We start from the raw sequence: 12,284 nt of genomic DNA, 5'->3' as shown, positions 1-12,284 counted from the left end.
TGTCATTTATGTCTGTAGTTTAAGATCTCGCTAACAATGTAACCGATAAGGTTTTCTTTTACGATGGGATTCTTTTTAAATTTTTGGGGGAGGCAACTCCTGCCTTCCAAGATAAATCGCTCTTAGAAAAAAATCCCCCCACCCCCCCCAAAAAAAGAAGAAATTGTCGAATCACGGCCAATGCAAATCAGATCAATGTCTTTAAAATGTGTATTAATATTTTCCCCAAATTAGTATGATTTTCATTTTTTTTTTTTATAATTCATAGCAAAACTTTGAATACTATTCTAATAATGATTAAAGCTTAAACTTTTTGTCTGTTCTGTTCAAATTTTAGAACTCTAGCTCCATTTAGAATAGATCCATTTATTGTTTGTTTTATGTTTCCCTTGTATAGATTAGATATAGTTAAAATCCGTGCTGTGGTTGCACAGATAGGACAATTTTTATTATTCTCATATTATAAAAAAACCCAGATATTTTAACCATAGAAAGAGAAAACAGTTTATGTTACTAATTATAACCCCCCCCCCCTTAACCTGTATTCTTGTGACTATTATAGATTTAAATAGCAAAATAATCTATTTAAAGAGCTTTGAAGTTATTTCAATATAATTTGTTTAATTTTCTCTATTAAATTTGATTACCAGTCATCTACATTGTTCATAGGCTGGGATTAGGGTCATGCTAATTAAAGTTTGACAGTAGAATATATGTCTATTATAGTCTTTACTGCTACGGTGACAGAATGGTCTTTAAAAAAGACATATTATGTCATATTGAGGGTGCTTTTATAAAAAACCATAAAATCAAAATACAGCTACATAAAAATAAATTATATAGAGAGAAGAAAAAATCTGAAATTGCAGTCAAGAATATCACATTTCCCATCCCATATCGTTACGGACTTTAACCGACGGACAGACGCAGTAAAATATAAAGTAGATTTGCTTCTAAAAACCAAGATACAATATCAAGGTTGTCGCAGATTTTAATGACTTTAAATTTGACTTTGAGACTATTATTTTCTGTATTTACAACACTGCTGTAGGCTAGCAATGATAGTATTTCTGGTGTCATACTGGTATTTAAACCCAGCATTAGATTTTCTATCTGTTTTAATTATACTTGACTTGTTACTTCTTTTATCCTCAATTAAAACAAATGATTTTCAAATTAGATATTAGCGCCAGGGAAAAATGTTCTGGAAAATAAAAGGAGTATAAGCTTTCCATGGAGGAAGGGAACATTGGACTGTGTATTATAATGATTACGAAATATCACGAAACATGGTCAATCATTCCTTAGATTATAAAGTTTGGGGACTCACATCCTGATTACGTTGTACAAACTTTTCTATTAATAATTTCAATCTATCTAAGGGGTAATTTTATCTACCGCAATTGAAGAACTAAATAAGATTTCTTGTTCATTGTATTATCCCGTAAAATCCCTGTCACTTTCGAACAGGACAGTCCGTGCATTTAGAGCGATGTACTTAGTAAAAAAATTCTTTATACAAAACACTTCTTCTGATATTTGAACAATGATCTTGAAATTAAAACGCTATAACATCTTAACCAGAAATCGATTAAGCTCTGTCATAGATATAGAAAACATGTTGTGTTTAATATATTTTAATTAATTCAAAGTAAGATTTTTCAAGGCAAACTTAAAAGCTATAAATTATAAATAAACAAGGATGACATCATCAATGTGTAGCGGAATATCATTGATGGACAGACGGACAAACATTTATAGATAAGTTAGTTTAGTTGATATAAAAAAAAAGATAGAAAATAGAATCACGCAACTTATATACATAAAATATTTTATATATATATTTTTTATACATATATTATTTGTAGCATGACCGACAGACCCACATTTTCCCCATAGCGTCGTGAACTGACAGAGAAAGTAAATTATAGAGTAGCTTTGCTACTAAAAATTAATTTTACAGAAATATTACATTGTTCAAAGCGGAATTATATTTCATTGATTTTTCTGTTCCAACAGCATTTAGTGACTGTTGAACTAACTAACATTCACAACCACAAATAGCTGAAACGATTACAAAATAAAATTTGTGTATTTTTTGAGCACCACCTTTTGATATTACTTTTTTTTGAGGTTAATCGTCCACTAAATAATATCTTACAAGAATGCATTGCTACAACACTGTACAGGGATATGTCTTCTGTTATAAAATAACTAGCGGCTTCGCCCCTAGCCTCTAGGGGCTTTATTTCTGAAGGTTCAGGGGAGAATTTTAAAAATTTTGTTTACATATTTTATATAGGTATTTTTTGTATTTTATAACATTTTATTACTCTTTATATCATTTTATAACTCTTTATAACATTTTATAACTCTTTATAACTTTTTATATTGATTTATATTATTTAAAACTTTTGAAATTTTTCTTTTTTTTATTGTTTTTTAAAATTTCTTTGCTATTAGTCTTTTTGGGGCTTCTCCCCCACAGGAGAAGAAAGTTTTCACAATCTTTTTGAATTTGATAAAACAAAGTTTAAAAGAAGAAAAGAAATTTAAAAAGAACAAAAATAATTCAAAATATAAAGAAAATATAAAAAAGTATAAAAAAGTATAAAAAAATATAAAAATTAATAAAAATATATAAAAATATATAAAAACATAAAAAAACATTAAAATTAGAAAAAAAATATAAGAAAAAAATTTTTTGGGGGGGAGAAATTTTCATTTTTGGGGGGGTTGGGGGTGTCCCACCCCCCAAGAAAATAGCTTAAAACCACCACAGGACCAATAGGTATATACCCTGAAGAGTAGAATCCAATCGGTTCAGTGGTTACCGAGATCTTAAGCTTCAGACGGACGGACGGACAGACATCAAGCTACTTTGTATTATAGATAAGTTATTTTGTTTATATTGACTGTGTGGGTGATCGAATTGCCTTAATTTTGGCTGTATTGTGTTAATGGATTTATTACTCAATTTCTCTATTTAGTACTCTAATAAAATGGAATTTGTAGCGGGCTAAAATAACGCCAACCTCAACCTTTACCTCATCCCCTCTCCTCCTACTGGATGAACAAACTGACCATAAACTTTTCCCCCTGTCATTTATCTATGTATTTTACATCCATGACTGATATATTATCCTTAATGTTACGATAACCTTTTTTATAATTAATATTTTTTTCAGATAAAAAAGATTTTTTCACATATAACTCCCTGTCCAATAAAAATAAAAATGACCTTTTTTGTTTCTGTATTAGGTCCATTTATTTGTTTTTAGATCTGTGAGATTAGTTAAATGTTACTTTTATTTCATAAATAGTTGGCAGGTGTGCTACAAGTTTATAATAGCTATTCTGCGTTATATTACGTCATTAGCAGAGAACTAAAGAGATAAGACAATGGCGGCTAATTGATGCAATTGTAATTGACGCTATAAACAGGGAGGGAACAATGAACTGTAAATAACACTTGTACTCAAAGTTATATAACTACGGAATCTTGTGAGAGTTGGCTTAAAATCTTTGACTACTTAAATTAGGAATGTCTAAACTTCTTCATGGCATATATGGAAAGAGAGCCATATCGGTATAGCAGTTTTCGAGATCTTTTGGTAAAGACACACAGAAGACAGAAATCCTAAATTTTCTCCTATCCACAGCTCAAAAATGAACTAATAAAAATTTTGCACTTTTTGTAGAACCTCCATCAGCAAAAAAATTATTTTGATTTGAAACATTTTTGTTGGTCCGTTAATCTGTTTGACCCTTTCTAGGTGGCCTTTGCCTTCACTAGGAAATAGTTTCTGCTGTTTTTTCATGGTGTGTTTTCAATGACGCATTTTTTGGGTCGATTTACCTTCTGTTTAAATTGTAAGTTACATTGATAAAGTCTTTACTTGAAGGCCAGAAAAATACTATTATAGCAGCTAGTTTAAATATTCTCCAAGCGTCTAGGGGCTCTGTATTCGCTAGAAGAATAGTTTGAAGCCATCCTAAGACTAAAATTTAAAATGAAATTGACTAAAACTATCACAGGACCTATTTAAAGCCTACCTGAAATGGAGAACCAAATAAATTTTGTACTTAATGAATAATTTTTGTCGTTTTTGTCTTTTTTTTGGTTAAAATGCATAAACATCTAATATTTTAGGATTATAATTTTAGTCAGTATAATTGGATATTTAGAAGGATTTTGAGATTTTTGTGTGTGTGATGATTCGATGGAAAACACTTTAGTTTAGATTTCAGGTTTTAAGACATATTTCCATGAGGTCTTTAGAAAGTTTGTCATTATAAGAAGAATTAAAATAAGTCAAAGAATATCTCTTGACTCTTATTGCTGATTTTAAAAAAAAAATTGGTTGAAAAACATTCTAGCTTTCAAATATCAATATAGTTCCCTTATACATATAATTGAAGCAATAAAAAGTTTTACATAAATAATATGTATCAATGATAGGTATCACAGAAGTATTATAGAACTTTATTAGGGTTGTTCAGGCATTAATTATAAAGTCATATCAATTATAAAAACAACTATAAAATCCACTAAATGTTTGATTTCTCACAGCTACTTTGTAGGTTTACAACTCATTCTGCAAAAAAGTATTAACAATTATTAACAAGTATTATTTGGATAGGAAGGACGATTCAATTTAGTTGGCTAATAACATTTAATGCTGTTAACAAACTAGGTGCTTTAGGGGAAAAAACTTTACTTTAAATAAAATAGACTAAAACAATATATGGGAACTATTAAGCTTTAATAGGTTCAGTGATTAGCGAGATTAAAATTATTTAAAAGAAAATCCTACTAATTTAAAAAAAAGGATTTTGCTTTAAAGCTTATCTTTAGACAAATTTTATAAATTAGGTTCTCTTGCTTAAATGTTTGATTACCACTTTGTATAGTTGTTGTTATACTACCCTATAGGGAATTATACTTAAATATTGACACTATATTCTACTAGGATATGCTTCCTAAAAAATAATATTTTAATTCATTCTCCCCCCAATTTTTTTTCAACTTTCCACTTGTAAATGAGTAGATTGATTTATCTTTCATTGAGCTTTCATCATTAGGAAATAAGTTGATTCCTTACTCACATTTCTTAAGATATAAATGTGTCTATCATTTATTTTTCAGATAACTTTCCCCCCCCCCTGTTATGACACTACAATTCTTTATAATTCCCAAATTGATTGTTGATACCTAAGTTGTTTTATGTTTGTGTGTGTGTGTGTGTGTGTGTGTTGATTATGATCAGAAATAAAGCTGGACTAATAAGTATTAAGTTTTAAGGCAAAGGAGTGTAGAAGGGGGGTGTATCAACTCCCGTAGCAAAATTAAGGGGGGTTAATACACTTCCATGGACCCCTCACTAATACATCCCCCTACGGCCATCGCGGGTTTCCAGGTTACACCCCCTTAAAGTAAAAAATTGTAGAATGTGGACACCCCTAACCCTAAAAAAACACCTTCCTCTCGATTTGAAAGGGGGTTTGGATAAAAACCCTGTTCATTGGTTATAAAATTATTCTTCTTTTAAACTTTCTAGTAAGATTTTTATGGCCAACGACTTGCTTTAGATTATCTTAATAGTATCAATTTAAACTTAGCGTGATTCTAATAACTATATTTTCACTGATGTTTTTTGTAACCTTCACATAGATATGTAATGATCAAGGAACTAAAATTTAATCCAATAATGCTTTATTCTAAAATTTATCAAAAACAGCAAAAAAAAATCTTATTAAAAATCCTTTGTTTTATGGTAGATATATATTTATAGTAGTAATGTACAGAGAGAGAGAGGGGACAATGGGCTGTTACACTAGTCCCCAAAGTTATATAATAACGTTTTCTTATTCGTTGTCTTAACAACTTTTATTGGTTTTTGGTTGGTTGGTATATTAAGTTGAGTGTCCAAACTTTTCAACCACAAATTTTAATCTACAGAAGGGGTAATTTTGTGTATTAACATTGGGGATATACATCGGCTTGTCTTATCCCTTTAGATTCCAATGGCCACTTTTAACACATTGCTCTTTAATCGGGGAAATTTTTCAGTTGTAATGTTTGAACGTATATGGTTATTGTTTAAACCTATTATTTAACCACATAATTAATTTTCTAGCCCCATTAATCTATCCATTCTTTACTAGAGAGGAAGGATATGTCAGAACAAAATGAAAAAGCCAAGTTGAAGCTTAATAAAATGCACTTCAATTAATAATATAGAGAATTTGTTAAGCAACTAAAAATGAACATTAATGAGGTACTGTTATAAAAAATTGTATTTATTTGCCTCCTTTGGACAGATGCAATCAATACCCTATTTATAGAATATCTATGTTGTCAAAAATACAAAACATTTTCTGTGAAGTTTTAAATTTTTATGGATTATTTACCTGTCTCTACATCCCTGATTTTTCATCATTTAGAATTTTTAAAAAATAAAAGGTACAACATTTTATTACTAAATCATTTATCATTTATTCATTTTTCTTAAATTGATATTAATTTTAAAAAGCATAGATTAGCACAAATATCAAATATTTTTTACTTTTACCTTTTTTCTAGTAGCGAAGCTATTTTATTAATCTCTGTGTCTGTCCGTCCATCAGATCGACAGAAATTTTGACAAACACGCCATGAACGAAACATTGTATTCTTTTAAGACAGACGGCTGATTTTTTTGTTTTAAAAATTTTAAAATATGCAACTAATTCTGTCCTTTCTCTCCTCTTTTTATGATTAATGAACATCTAAACAACTCCATGCTTGGATACTTGGATTTTGTCATCCTTGTTATTAAATTCGCTCCCCCCCCCCCCGCTGCCAGCTCATGCATAGAAAAGCGTAGCTAAAAGAAAAAAGACTAGATTGTTCTATACAGAAATGCTGTATATAAACATGTAGATTTAAATAACCTTTTAAGTAACTTTGGTTACTCTACTTTTCTTCAAAATAAGAACTCCATTAAATCGATATACCCTAACTGTAATGATAGATATTTTAATCAAATTATATCATTTTTAAAAGATTTGGAAACTAATAAAAACACTTGTTTAAAAATTTCATTAACCTCTACTTCTATGCTTAAACACAAATTATCATCAAATGAAATTTCCCTTCTTAAACAAAATAATATCATTACAGTTGCAAATATTTTTGACCACAGAATAATTGGAGATAGAATTATCATACTTCCTACTCTACATACTAAAATAACAAATAACCCTGCATGTACTACTCTAGTTAATAAATTAAATGTTTTGAAATCTATTGCATCCCACTTTCCAGTAGTCACCAAAAAAGAGTTTATGAATTTAGGAAAACCCCTCATTAACCTAAACAATTTTAATCCACAAATATTTTCTCTACACTTCAAAATCATGTTAAGAAATAAATTCAAAAAACAACATCCTGCAATAAAAACTCGTTTGAGAGATGGTCTATTTTTCCCTGACACTGAGTCTTTTGAATTGAGTTTCAATAAAGGGGGGGGGGAAGTTCTGACACATTTGCGTAAACGGTGAGTATAGGCTTTATCTTTGGACTGAGAGGATAGGTTATTAGGGATAAAATCATTCTTATATGATGAATTTCCCCCAGATTTAAGATTTTTTGGATAGGCCTCCAGGTTCTGGAGCTCCAGGCCTCCAGTTGGTCTCTGTACAGGGAAAAATGAAAAAAAAAATTATTTTTTTTAAAGTTACAGGTCAACTTATAAAACAAAATATGCATCTTTTTTAATATTATTCACATATTTGAAGAAAAAATATGCATATTTTGTTTTATAAGTTGATTTTTAACTTTAAAAAAATTTTTTTTTTTTCATTTTTACCTGTACAGAGACCACCTGGAGGCTTGGAGCTCCAGAACCTGGAGGCCTATCCAAAAAATCTTAAATCTGGGGGAAATTCATCATATAAGAATGATTTTATCCCTAATAACCTATCCTCTCAGTCCAAAGATAAAGCCTATACTCACCGTTTACGCAAATGTGTCAGAACTTCCCCCCCCCCTTATTCTCTCTTCCTCTACCCCTATATTTTAAAAGTTTCTTTTTTGAACAAATATGCCGCACTCTTGTATCAAAACGAAAACTAGGTCTTTTTGGTCATAGTGACTCTACCAAATGTAATCTATGTAATGTAGAAAGTAGTATAGAACATTCATTATTTTTTTGCCTTTACCCAAAATTCTTTATAAATGCACTTGCTTTATATTTAGACTATTATTTTAATAATGACACCCCTGAATTCATTTATCTCAAAGAAAATTTTTATCTTTTTAATGTTTGGTACCCTATATTTGCTAAAAATGAAATATTTTTTCAACTATCATTGCTAATTCTAATTGCCAAAGATCGCTCATTAAAAATTAGTAAAGATGAATGTTTATCAAGATGGACCATTCTAAACTGTTTCTCTCAATCATTGTTTGTTGTAAAATCTGCTTTATCAATTTTAAATAATATGGGTCTAAATTCTGATTTTCTTAATGATTTTCTATTAAAACAAAAAAATAATATCTCATACTTCAAATGTACATGATTTATATTCCGTAATTCGTAATTTATCTATTATAAACATTTAAAAATACATAAATTCATAGTTTGTTTCATGTTTAACTCGAAATAAATTATATAAAAACAACAACAGTTATGTATACCATTACAAATGAGATATGCGACGTATTTTCGAAGAACGGCTATTCTATAAATGGTCTGTACGTTTGTTTAAAAATATGAAATAATCAGTGTCATATTGTGTGATTTATCGACGAAGCCTCCCAAAAATATATACTTATGGATATGTTAATACTTGTTTTCTTATTTAGCATTTTTTTTACTTTTCAAAGAAATAGGAATTATAACTTAGCAATATTTGTTAAGAGATAAGCTGTAAGGTCTTAGGCTATTAGACATATTATTTTAGAGAAAATCTTACTTTTTTCTAGAATGTTATTTAGAGACATTTTATGCTACATTTCAAAATAATGGGTTCTAAGGATAAGACAATGGAAGATAATTAGAGGTGTAAAAATTAAAAGTCGGGACACTGGCAGTTGCTCAACCAACCAACTGCCAGTTGTTAACAAAAAAATAAACAAACGAAAGAGAGAATTGAAGTTGAAGTAGTTCTAAATTGACAAGGTACATGTTTTAAATAGATCAAAAAAGAGGAAGAAAGCTAATCTAAAATTAATTTTCGTCTATCTAAGCTCAGCAAACATTGAGTTGATGAGTATAGCAAGACATTTACTAACACAAACATATTTTATAATATTATAATATTACCTTTTAAAGTTTAATAGTTATATGTGATTAAAGTCAGGCTATAATAGGGGAGAAAAGTTTTAGTGACAAAAAATTTAATTTACTGGTTTGTAAGAGTTCTTAAAGGTAAATATTGAAAAAAATGGGTCAAAAAAAATAATTGCAAGTTCAATTCGTTATTTTTTCACTGCATATTTGGGAAGCTTTTTGTAGTGCCTATAATACTGGCCTATCATTGGTCAATTGAAATGTATACTGGCCTGCCATTGGTAATTTAGTCTTATTATTGGTCATTTGTATTGTATGACGTCATTTTCTTCCTCATAGCATAGCTTCCTCATTTGATTTTGATTTTCACCCTTTGCCATATTCCTTTCTGTTGTTTGTTTGTATTTTCATACATATATATGTGTGTGTGGTGACAGGTTTAAATCCTGTAAAAATTATGCTCCACGTCCTGTAATTCCATAGAAAAAGAAATACTCTAGAATTCATTAAGCTATTTTTATGTCTTCTCTGTATTCACCTATATTATCTATCTATGTGTCTATAAGGAAGAAACAATAATAGGACAATTGAATACTAATAATCTCTCTCAAATAAATGTATTAAGTATTAATGTATAACCCAGAAAACTACCTGGATCAAGTGTTTGAGACCTTTTTCGTCTGCTAGCTTACTGCTATAGCGACTTGGCTTTGTTAATATTTACGACGATATTGGCTGAAATACAAAAAGCTAATTGAAAGTCTGCACAGGTTATACGAGGTGGGGTCGAAACGACATACAGTTATTTAACCATTTCCCCCTCTATTGTTTTTCTTTAATCTTTCTCTCAATTCCTAAAATTTCAATGCCCTAAAAATATATATTATTTACTTTCAAAATGCAAAGGAAAAACAGTTTAAAATAAGCTACCTGATTATTCATGCACAGTTACCTATGTGTCATACGAATAAAAACATTCAATTTTATCAGACTTCCAAAGAGATTAATGTGCTATAGTATGACAGTAGGGTTACTGTACATGCTAGACAACAATTGTGCTCTAACACCACTGAGGTAGAATGACTAAAAAACTCACTTTTTGTCAACTTACTGCATTATCAGGGAGAGGGAAGGAGATATGCAGCAGTTTTATATATTTTTTATCATGAAATGTTAGTGTTTATTTAAGCTTCTTCTTTTCTTACCCATTTAGGGAAGTAAGTCAATCTAATAAATCTTTAATAAAATAACCTAAATATTAAAAATCTAAAATTAAACTATGTAATTTATTTATTTATTATAGGTAAGTAATCATACATGATAGATAGTTTGTTTTTCAATGGTGATAAGATTATTCTTGAAGTCTCTAGTTAAGGTAAATTAAAAATCTCATATTTGTATTTTTTGTTTTAAAAAATACGCCAGATCGTGGCTTTTTAGATCTTTTTTAAATTGGGCTTTATAAGTGTTCTTACACATCATAAAAATATTTCCATCCTCTTAAACTAAAAAGTAACACCTTACTATTATTTGTGTGTATAAACTGGTTTATTTTGTAATTATAACATAAATTAAAAAGAACTTTATTACACCTACCTAGTACCTTATCTATGGCTAAAGGCAAAAGTAGAAATACAAAATAGATGAACTTTCTGAAGCATTTTGTCGACATATAAGTATAACTAAAATTATCCTATTCTATGATGTTGTAAGGTTTTTCAGATCCCTTGGGGCGCAACTGCTAGTGTTTATTGATAAATTAGTAAGGTAAATTGTCTGAAACAAAGGATCTCGGTTGATGGTTCAAATAAATAATATATTTCAGGGATGCTTTATGAATGTCTTGGATTGTTTTAGAATTTTCCCTAACTTACCCCCCCCCCCCTCTCCTAGGGGCTAAAATTGTTCAAGACTGATATATTATAAATATATTCTAAAAAAGAATGTTGCATATATTTATTTTTCCTTATATCTGAGCACCTTTCTTACCAAAAGCAACCTTTTTATAATGTTTATTGCTAGGCGTTTAATTTTCCTCCGGCAAAATACAGTTGCAAAATCTAGAACCTTTTCTATCACGGATATAGAGAAATGGATTATTCAATCAACATGGTGGCATCAATGTATATAATGATATACAATTTTTATGTATTTTGTCGACTATATGGTACTTCATAGCGGTCGGCAGTGATAACATATTATTTATAGACATCCTATCGTCTACAGGTTTTTTGGCCGAATCCAAAGATTTCAGAAAAGTCTGGTGAGAGTTTATTTTTCTTAGGGGTGGTTTTAGACTATTTTCTAGATCTACCCTAGAGGCTAGGGGTGAAACAACTTTTGTTATTATACAGCATTAATATATAAAGAAACGGTTTTTATCTTGAACTGATTATGAGCAATACTTGAAAATATTTCATTTGAATGTTTACCTATCCCTTTAATTCCAGATTTTTTTCTGCAATTTTGCATTCCCATTAATAACCATATATTTAAACTTGATTATTTTTGTAAACCCACACATTTTCATAACCTAAATATGATTTAAGACAGGAATCCAAATGGAAAAGACAATGGTAGATAAATTGATGTTCAATCCCAATATTACATAAAATTACCCTTCTTTAGATTACAAAGTGGTTGAAACGTTGGGGCTCTCAACAAAATGAACCAACCAATCAAAATTCAACTAAAGTCCCTAAATTTAAAAAGCCAACGAATTATAAAACGTTATTATCAGACTTTGGGGGACTAGTGTAATAAAAACCCCAATGTTCCCTCCATCTCTGGATTTAAGAACTTGTTTTGGCGCATCAAATTTTGTTGACTACCCTGTATATTAGCCCAATGCGCGTTTCTCTTTATTAGAAAACATAAAAAATTTTGAAGAGAATTGTTACATAAGAATTTAGAATATAACATACAGGAGTGTAATTTCATCTGTACTAATAAACAGCGTTGCCAAATTAATTGTTTATTGTAATTGCTTAATTTTTCTGAGAAGCT

At 29.5% G+C, this 12,284-nt stretch overlaps 1 protein-coding gene across 4 annotated transcripts in view; it reads left to right on the top strand.

Annotated features, from left to right (window-relative positions):
- Positions 1-12,284, top strand: part of LOC145326812 (uncharacterized) — a 189,991-nt gene that overhangs the window by 74,885 nt on the left and 102,822 nt on the right. For 2 of the 4 annotated variants that reach the window (XM_080170241.1, XM_080170237.1), the window contains exon 1: positions 9,221-9,416. The exons of the other annotated variants lie outside the window; for them this stretch is intronic. The gene's annotated coding sequence lies outside the window, so the exon portion shown is untranslated. Of the gene's footprint in view, positions 1-9,220; positions 9,417-12,284 lie in introns of those variants that run through there. 4 annotated transcript variants of the gene reach the window in all.

This window comes from Acartia tonsa, chromosome 8 (assembly GCF_053477335.1).
Source record: "Acartia tonsa isolate MP-2025a chromosome 8, ASM5347733v1, whole genome shotgun sequence".
NCBI classification, from domain to species: domain Eukaryota; kingdom Metazoa; phylum Arthropoda; class Copepoda; order Calanoida; family Acartiidae; genus Acartia; species Acartia tonsa.
The sequence above is the reverse complement of the archived record's forward strand: the minus strand, read 5'-3'. Positions and strand labels throughout refer to the sequence as shown.